At 43.1% G+C, this 9800-nt stretch overlaps 1 long non-coding RNA gene across 1 annotated transcript; it reads right to left on the bottom strand.

Moving 5' to 3' along the window:
• Positions 1-32: 32 nt before the first annotated feature.
• On the bottom strand, positions 33-4404 carry LOC135531038 (uncharacterized). Its single transcript, XR_010453941.1, has 3 exons — positions 4319-4404; positions 2955-3046; positions 33-111 (listed from the first exon to the last, which is right to left on the bottom strand). It is a non-coding gene; the product is annotated as an uncharacterized LOC135531038 (long non-coding RNA).
• Between the last annotated feature and the right edge of the window lie 5396 nt (positions 4405-9800).

The following is a 9800-nucleotide window of genomic DNA, read 5'->3' as shown; positions in this document are numbered from 1 at the left end:
CGTCCCAGCAGGCCAGATATTTGTGTTTCTGTATGTTGAACTCACCCAGGTAGATTTAGTTCATTCTTCCTCTGTCCATGTCTGTCAAATATCTTCACTGAGCTGTCAGATCTTTAGAAAAGAACACAGTAAAATAGTATAGAATTAAACTAGTACAGTATAGTACATAACAGTACAGTATAGTACATAACAGTACATAACAGTACAGTACATAACAGTACAGTACATAACAGTACAGTACATAACAGTACAGTATAGTACATAACAGTACATAACAGTACAGTACATAACAGTACAGTACAGTACATTACAGTACAGTACAGTACAGTACATAACAGTACAGTACAGTACATACCAGTATAGTACATAACACTATAGTACATAACAGTACAGTACATAACAGTGCAGTACAGTATAGTACATAGCAGTACAGTATAGTATATAACAGTACAGTACATAACAGTATAGTAAATAACAGTACATAACAGTACAGTACATAACAGTACAGTACATAACAGTACAGTACAGTACATAACAGTACAGTACAGTACATAACAGTAGTACATAACAGTACAGTACAGTACATAACAGTGCAGTACATAACACTATAGTACATAACAGTACAGTATAGTACATAACAGTACATAACAGTACAGTACATAACAGTATAGTACATAACAGTACATAACAGTACAGCACATAACAGTATAGTATATAACAGTACATAACAGTACAGTACATAACAGTACATAACAGTATAGTACATAACAGTACAGTACATAACAGTACAGTACATAACAGTATAGTACATAACAGTACAGTACAGTATAGTACATAACAGTACATAACAGTACAGCACATAACAGTATAGTACATAACAGTACATACCAGTACAGTACATAACAGTACAGTACATAACAGTATAGTTTAGAATAAAAAAGAGCAGAACTGAATAGAGCAGAACTGAATAGAGCAGAACTGAATAGAGCAGAACTGAATAGAACAGAACTGAATAGAACAGAACTGAATAGAACAGAACAGAATAAAATAGAGTGGAACTGAATAGAACAGAATAAAATAGAGCAGAACTGAATAGAACAGAATAAAACAGAACTGAATAGACCAGAACAGAATAAAATACAGTGGAACTGAATAGAACAGAACTGAATAGAACAGAACTGAATAGAGCAGAATAAAATAGAGCAGAACTGAATAGAACAGAATAAAATAGAGCAGAACTGAATAGAACAGAATAAAATAGAGCAGAACTGAATAGAACAGAACTGAATAGAACAGAACTGAATAGAGCAGAATAAAATAGAGCAGAACTGAATAGAACAGAACAAAATAGAGCATAACTGAATAGAACATAACTGAATAGAACATAACTGAATAAAACAGAACTGAATAGAGCAGAATCACACCATAATAACATGTTGAAGACCTGCCCTGGACCAGGAGTTATACACCACACCATAGTAACATGTTGAAGACCTGCCGTGGGCCAGGAGTTATACATCACACCATAGTAACATGTTGAAGACCTGCACTAAACGCCCTGGACCAGGAGTTATACACCACACCATAGTAACATGTTGAAGACCTGCCCTGGACCAGGAGTTATACACCACACCATAGTAACATGTTGAAGACCTGCACTAAACGCCCTGGACCAGGAGTTATACACCACACCATAGTAACATGTTGAAGACCTGCCCTGGACCAGGAGTTATACACCACACCATAGTAACATGTTGAAGACCTGCCCTGGACCAGGAGTTATACACCACACCATAGTAACATGTTGAAGACCTGCCCTGGACCAGGAGTTATACACCACACCATAGTAACATGTTGAAGACCTGCCCTGGACCAGGAGTTATACACCACACCATAGTAACATGTTGAAGACCTGCCCTGGACCAGGAGTTATACACCACACCATAGTAACATGTTGAAGACCTGCCCTGGACCAGGAGTTATACACCACACCATAGTAACATGTTGAAGACCTGCCCTGGACCAGGAGTTATACACCACACCATAGTAACATGTTGAAGACCTGCCCTGGACCAGGAGTTATACACCACACCATAGTAACATGTTGAAGACCTGCCCTGGACCAGGAGTTATACACCACACCATAGTAACATGTTGAAGACCTGCCCTGGACCAGGAGTTATACACCACACCATAGTAACATGTTGAAGACCTGCCCTGGACCAGGAGTTATACACCACACCATAGTAACATGTTGAAGACCTGCCCTGGACCAGGAGTTATACACCACACCATAGTAACATGTTGAAGACCTGCCCTGGACCAGGAGTTATACACCACACCATAGTAACATGTTGAAGACCTGCCCTGGACCAGGAGTTTTACATCACACCATAGTAACATGTTGAAGACCTGCCCTGGGCCAGGAGTTTTACATCACACCATAGTAACATGTTGAAGACCTGCACTAAACGCCCTGGACCAGGAGTTATACACCACACCATAGTAACATGTTGAAGACCTGCCCTGGACCAGGAGTTATACACCACACCATAGTAACATGTTGAAGACCTGCCCTGGGCCAGGAGTTATACACCACACCATAGTAACATGTTGAAGACCTGCCCTGGGCCAGGAGTTATACACCACACCATAGTAACATGTTGAAGACCTGCCCTGGACCAGGAGTTATACACCACACCATAGTAACATGTTGAAGACCTGCCCTGGGCCAGGAGTTATACACCACACCATAGTAACATGTTGAAGACCTGCCCTGGGCCAGGAGTTATACACCACACCATAGTAACATGTTGAAGACCTGCCCTGGACCAGGAGTTATACACCACACCATAGTAACATGTTGAAGACCTGCCCTGGGCCAGGAGTTATACATCACACCATAGTAACATGTTGAAGACCTGACAACAGTAACCATCAGAGCAACAACTCACCCTGCGACAGCGATGTAGTTCCCCAGGGTCTTCTGCCATTTGTACTGGAGACAGGACCCCAACCAAGCTCTGTCTGTGAGGGTGAAAACACGCTGCAGGGAGAGAGAGAGGGAGAGAAAGAGAGAGGGAGAAGAGTTTTTTAATTTGTATTGTTTATTTCACTTTATATATTATCTACCTTACTTGCTTTGGCAATGTTAACACATGTTACCCATGCCAATAAAGCCCCTTGAATTGAATTGAAGAGAGACAGAGACAGAGAGACAGAGAGACAGAGAGAAGAGAGGAGAGAGAGAGACAGAGAGAAGAGAGAGAGACAGAAGAGAGAGAGACAGAAGAGAGAGAGACAGAAGAGAGAGAGAGAAGAGAGACAGAAGAGAGAGAGAGAGAGAAGAGAGACAGAAGAGAGAGAGAGAGAGAGAGAGAGAGAGAGAAGAGAGAGACAGAAAGAAGAGAGAGAGACAGAGAGGGAGAGAGACAGAGACAGAGAGGGTTTCTACAGATTCCCCTTTAACAGTGCAGTCTACAGCAGGGTTTCCACAGATGGCCCTTTAACGCTGCAGTCTACAGCAGGGTTTCTACAGACTTCCCCTTTAACACTGCAGTCTACAGCAGGGTTTCTGCAGACTTCCCCTTTAACGCTGCAGTCTACAGCAGGGTTTCTACAGACTTCCCCTTTAACACTGCAGTCTACAGCAGGGTTTCTACAGACTTCCCCTTTAACGCTGCAGTCTACAGCAGGGTTTCTACAGACTTCCCCTTTAACACTGCAGTCTACAGCAGGGTTTCCCAAGGCCAGTCCCTCAAACCACCCTGGGTGCACGTTTTGGTTTTTGCCCTTGTAGTTTGTTTAAAAAAAATCTAGGCTTGATAATGAGATGGATGCTTGATAATGAGCTGGTTGCTAAATAATTAGCTGGAAGCTTGATAATGAGCTGGTTGCTTGACTCAGCTATGTAGTACAAACCCAAAACGTGCACAGAGGGGAAGCTCCAGGATAGAGCTGGTGAAACCCTGGTCTACAGAACATATAACCACCCTCAGCCTGGGTACGAATCGCGACTCCAACGTACAGGTACGTCCCTCTTATCGCTCATTTTCCCCACTTCTAGTCTGCTACTGATATCCTCTGTCCCAATAAAGGGAGATAGTTTGTACAGGTGGTTTGACTTGCGCAAATTATTAGTTGTACAAGAAGTCGTCTTACTGGTAACGTTAGCTAGCTAGCCAGCTAACATTAGCAACATTAAGTTCGGGGACACCACAACCAAAATATAAACGCGTAGATAATTGAAATACCCGGTTTAAGTAAGTATATACAGATATTATATAACTATACCCGTGTTGTTTCTAGGCAACAATACCTTCATTTTTGTAGAGTGTTTTAGTCTTGAGTAAATCTTCACCAAAGCATCGCTGCAAATTTGTGTCCGTATCCCAGAATGCTTCACTCCTCAGCGTCCGCATATCCAACGAAGCGATGTCATGGCAACAGCCAATGAGCGCCGCTCTGAGCGTCTTCCTGTTTGGACCAGCAGATGTCAGTCAAATGCCGGGTTTCACTTACAAACATTCGTCTTCACAAAATATTCGTACCGGTTTTGAATTATTCCACATTTTGTTGCTTTACAGCGTGACTTCAAAATTGATTTACATGTATCATCTCAGCACATACACACACACACACACACACACACACAATACCCCTTAATAATGACATATTGAAAATGAAATACAGATCTCATTTACAACAAATGTATTCCTCGCTTCGTAAACAACAGGTGTGGAATAACAGTGAAATGCTTACTTAGTCTCTTTTACGAAGCATATGAAAAATAACATTTGATTTGATTTAATAATTAGTTACACTTGTAATAAAATGAATATAGGTGAGAAACAGGCTCAAAATGTTGATAACAATGCAGAGAGAAAGAAATTATAAAATTATACTACAAGTTATAATACACAATGAGCATAACATGGCTATATACACAGGGTACCAGGTAATAACATGGCTATATACAGGGAGTACCAGGTAATAACATGGCTATATACATACACGGGGTACCAGGTAATAACATGGTTATATACAGGAGTACCAGGTAATAACATGGCTATATACAGGGAGTACCAGGTAATAACATGGCTATATACACAGGGTACCAGGTAATAACATGGCTATATACACAGGGTACCAGGTAATAACATGGTTATATACAGGAGTACCAGGTAATAACATGGTTATATACAGGGAGTACCAGGTAATAACATGGCTATATACAGGACGTAATTCAGGTAATAACATGGCTTTATACAGGAGTACCCAGGTAATAACATGGCTATATACAGGGAGTACCAGGTAATAACATGGCTATATACACGTGGTACCAGGTAATAACATGGCTATATACACGGGGTACCGGGGTAATAACATGGTTATATACACATGGTACCAGTATAATAACATGGCTATATACAGGAGTACCAGGTAATAACATGGCTATATACACAGGGTACCAGGTAATAACATGGCTATATACACATGGTACCAGGTAATAACATGGCTATATACACAGGGTACCAGTAATAACATGGCTATATACACGGGGTACCAGGTAATAACATGGCTATATACACGGGGTACCAGGTAATAACATGGCTATATTCACGGGGTACTAGGTAATAACATTGCTATATACACGGGGTACCAGTACTGTCATATACAGGGGTACGAGGTAATTGAGGTAGATACAGTATGTACATACAGGTAGATAATAGACAGTAACAGCAGTATACTGTAGGTAGGGGTAAAGGATAGATAGACAGTAACAGTAGTATATTGTAGGTAGGGGTAAAGGATAGATTAGACAGTAACAGCAGTATACTGTAGGTAGGGGTAAAGGATAGATAAGACAGTAACAACAGTATACTGTAGGTAGGGGTAAAGGATAGATTAGACAGTAACAGCAGTATGCTGTAGGTAGGGGTAAAGGATAGATAAGACAGTAACAGCAGTATACTGTAGGGGTAAAGGATAGATAGACAGTAACAACAGTATACTGTAGGTAGGGGTAAAGGATAGATAATAGACAGTAACAGCAGTATACTGTAGGTAGGGGTAAAGGATAGATAATAGACAGTAACAGCTGTATACTGTAGGTAGGGGTAAAGGATAGATAATAGACAGTAACAGCTGTATACTGTAGGCAGGGGTAAAGGATAGATAATAGACAGTAACAGCAGTGTACTTGATGAGTAAAAAAAAGTCAATGCAGATATTCTGGGTAACTGTTTGGTTAACTATTTAACCGTTTTAAGTTAGTTAAGAACAAATTCTTATTTTCAATGACGGCCTACCGGGTAACAGTGGGTTAACTGCCTGTTCAGGGGCAGAACGACAGATTTGTACCTTGTCAGCTCTGGGATTCGATCTTGCAACCTTTCGGTTACTAGTCCAAAGATCTAACCACTAGGCTACCTACCTCCTCTACGCTCTAACCACTAGTCTATCTGCCGCCCTGTGTGTAGAAGCTATTCAGGGTCATGTTGGTTCCAGGCTTGGTGCATCGGTACCACTTGCCGTGGAGTAGCAGAGAGAAACCGTCCATGTGTGGCTGGAGTACATTCTTAGGACCTTCCTCTGACACCGCCTGGTATAGAGGTCCTGGATGGCAGCACCTGTATCTCTATTTGTTATGGGTCCCCATTAGCTGCTGCCAAGGCAAGGTGACAGCTACTCTTCCTGGGGTTAATTAAGGATCCCCATTAGTTCCTGCCAAGGCAGCAGCTACTCTTCCTGGGGTTTATTATGGATCCCCATTGGTTCCTGCCTAGGCAGCAGCTACACTTCCTGGGGTTTATTACGGATCCCCAGTTCCTGCCAAGGCAGCAGCTACTCTTCCTGGGGTTTATCATGGCTCCCCATTAGTTCCTGCCAAGGCAGCAGCTATTCTTCCTGGGGTCATGGATCCCCATTAGTTCCTGCCAAGGCAGCAGCTACTCTTCCTGGGGTTTATTATGGATCCCCATTAGTTCCTGCCAAGACAAGGCAGCAGATACTCTTCCTGGGGTTAATTAGGGATCCCCATTAGTTCCTGCCAAGGCAGCAGCTACTCTTCCTGGGGTTTATCATGGATCCCCATTAGTTCCTGCCAAGGCGCCAGCTGTCTTCCTGGGGTTTATTATGGATCCCCATTAGTTCCTGCCAAGGCAGCAGCTACTCTTCCTGGGGTTTATTATGGATGCCCATTAGTTCCTGCCAAGGTGCCAGCTACTCTTCCTGGGGTTTATTATGGATCCCCATTAGTTCCTGCCAAGGCAGCAGCTACTCTTCCTGGGGTTTATTATGGATCCCCATTAGTTTCTGCCAAGACAGCAGCTACTCTTCCTGGGGTTTATTATGGATCCCCATTAGTTTCTGCCAAGACAGCAGCTACTCTTCCTGGGGTTTATTATGGATCCCCATTAGTTCCTGCCAAGGCAGCAGCTACTCTTCCTGGGGTTTATTATGGATGCCCATTAGTTCCTGCCAAGGTGCCAACTACTCTTCCTGGGGTTTATCATGGATCCCCATTAGTTCCTGTCAAGGCAGCAGCTACTCTTCCTGGGGTTAATTAGGAATCCCCATTAGTTCCTGCCAAGGCAGCAGCTACACTTCCTGGGGTTTATTACGGATCCCCATTAGTTCCTGCCAAGGCAGCAGCTACTCTTCCTGGGGTTTATTATGGATCCCCATTAGTTCCTGCCAAGACAAGGCAGCAGATCTCTTCTTGGGGTTAATTAGGGATCCCCATTAGTTCCTGCAAGGCAGCTACTCTTCCTGGGGTTTATCATGGATCCCCATTAGTTCCTGCCAAGACTACTCTTCCTGGGGTTTATTATGGATGCCCATTAGTTCCTGCCAAGGTGCCAGCTACTCTTCCTGGGGTTTATTATGGATCCCCATTAGTTCCTGCCAAGGCAGCAGCTACTCTTCCTGGGGTTTATTATGGATCCCCATTAGTTCCTGTCAAGGCAGCAGCTACTCTTCCTGGGGTTTATTATGGATGCCCATTAGTTCCTGCCAAGGTGCCAGCTACTCTTCCTGGGGTTTATTATGGATCCCCATTAGTTCCTGCCAAGGCAGCTACTCTTCCTGGGGTTTATTATGGATCCCCATTAGTTTCTGCCAAGACAGCAGCTACTCTTCCTGGGGTTTATTATGGATCCCCATTAGTTTCTGCCAAGACAGCAGCTACTCTTCCTGGGGTTTATTATGGATCCCCATTAGTTCCTGCCAAGGCAGCAGCTACTCTTCCTGGGGTTTATTATGGATGCCCATTAGTTCCTGCCAAGGTGCCAGCTACTCTTCCTGGGGTTTATCATGGATCCCCATTAGTTCCTGTCAAGGCAGCAGCTACTCTTTCTGGGGTTAATTAGGAATCCCCATTAGTTCCTGCCTAGGCAGCAGCTACTCTTCCTGTGGTTTATTATGGATCCCCATTAGTTCCTGCCAAGGCAGCAGCTACACTTCCTGGGGTTTATTATGGATCCCCATTAGTTCCTGCCAAGGCGCCAGCTACTCTTCCTGGGATCCAGCAAAATAAAGGCAGTTTATACAATTATTAAAACATTACAATACATTCACAGATTTCACAACACACTGTGTGCCCCCAGGCACCTACTCCACCACTACCACATATCTACAACACACTGTGTGTCCTCAGGCCCCTACTCCACCACTACCACATATCTACAACACACTGTGTGCCCTCAGGCCCCTACTCCACCACTACCACATATCTACAACACACTGTGTGTCCTCAGGCCCCTACTCCACCACTACCACATATCTACAACACACTGTGTGCCCTCAGGCCCCTACTCCACCACTAACACATATCTACAGTACTAAATCCATGTGTACATAAGGACGTATGATATCGTGTCTCTAATTCTATTGTTCCATTCTAGAACACCCTCTGTGTTCTGTTAAACAGGTAACTCTTCATCCACATTATAGCAGGGGGTGTAAAGCCATAACACATTCTAGAACACCCGTCTGTGTTCTGTTAGACTGGTAACTCTTCATCCACATTATAGCAGGGGGTGTAAAGCCATAACACATTCTAGAACACCCATCTGTGTTCTGTTAGACTGGTAACTCTTCATCCACATTATAGCAGGGGGTGTAAAGCCATAACACATATGGTTTTACAGCAGCAGACTATGATCGATAATGCCAAAGCCGCACTGAAGTCTAACAATACAGCCACAATCCTTTTTATTATAAATGTCTCTCAGCCAATCAGCAGCCATTTGTGTAAGTGCTGTGTATCTGGTCAAACACAATTTGTTTACTGTGAAATGTATCTGGTCAAACACAATTTGTTCGCAGAAGTTTACTAAGGGTTGGTAACAGGCTGATTGGTCGGCTATTTGAGCCACTAACTGGGGCTTTACTATTCTTGGGTAGCGGAATGTCTAGCTTCCCTCCAGGACTGAGGGGACACACTTTCTAGTCGGCTTACATTGAAGATGTGGCAAATGGGAGTGGCGATATCGTCCGCTATAATCCTCAGTCATTTTCCATCCAAGTTGAACATTGGAATCACTACAAAACTTACTGTATGACCTCTTATACACTATATTAGGCCCAGTTGGAACTTTGGTTTTCCTAGATTTTTTTTATTTTTTAATTTGACTTTTATTTTACGAGGCAAGTCAGTTAAGAACAAATGCTTATTTTCAATGACAGCCTAGGAACAGTGGGTTAGATAGAACGATAGATTTGTACCTTGTCAGCTCGGGGATTTGAACTTGCAACCTTTCGGTTCCTAGTCCAACGCTCTAACCACTAGGCTACCC

This window comes from Oncorhynchus masou, unplaced genomic scaffold (assembly GCF_036934945.1).
Source record: "Oncorhynchus masou masou isolate Uvic2021 unplaced genomic scaffold, UVic_Omas_1.1 unplaced_scaffold_1498, whole genome shotgun sequence".
NCBI classification, from domain to species: Eukaryota; Metazoa; Chordata; class Actinopteri; order Salmoniformes; family Salmonidae; genus Oncorhynchus; species Oncorhynchus masou.
Note: the sequence above shows the minus strand (reverse complement) of the source record. Positions and strands in the feature narration are given on the sequence as shown.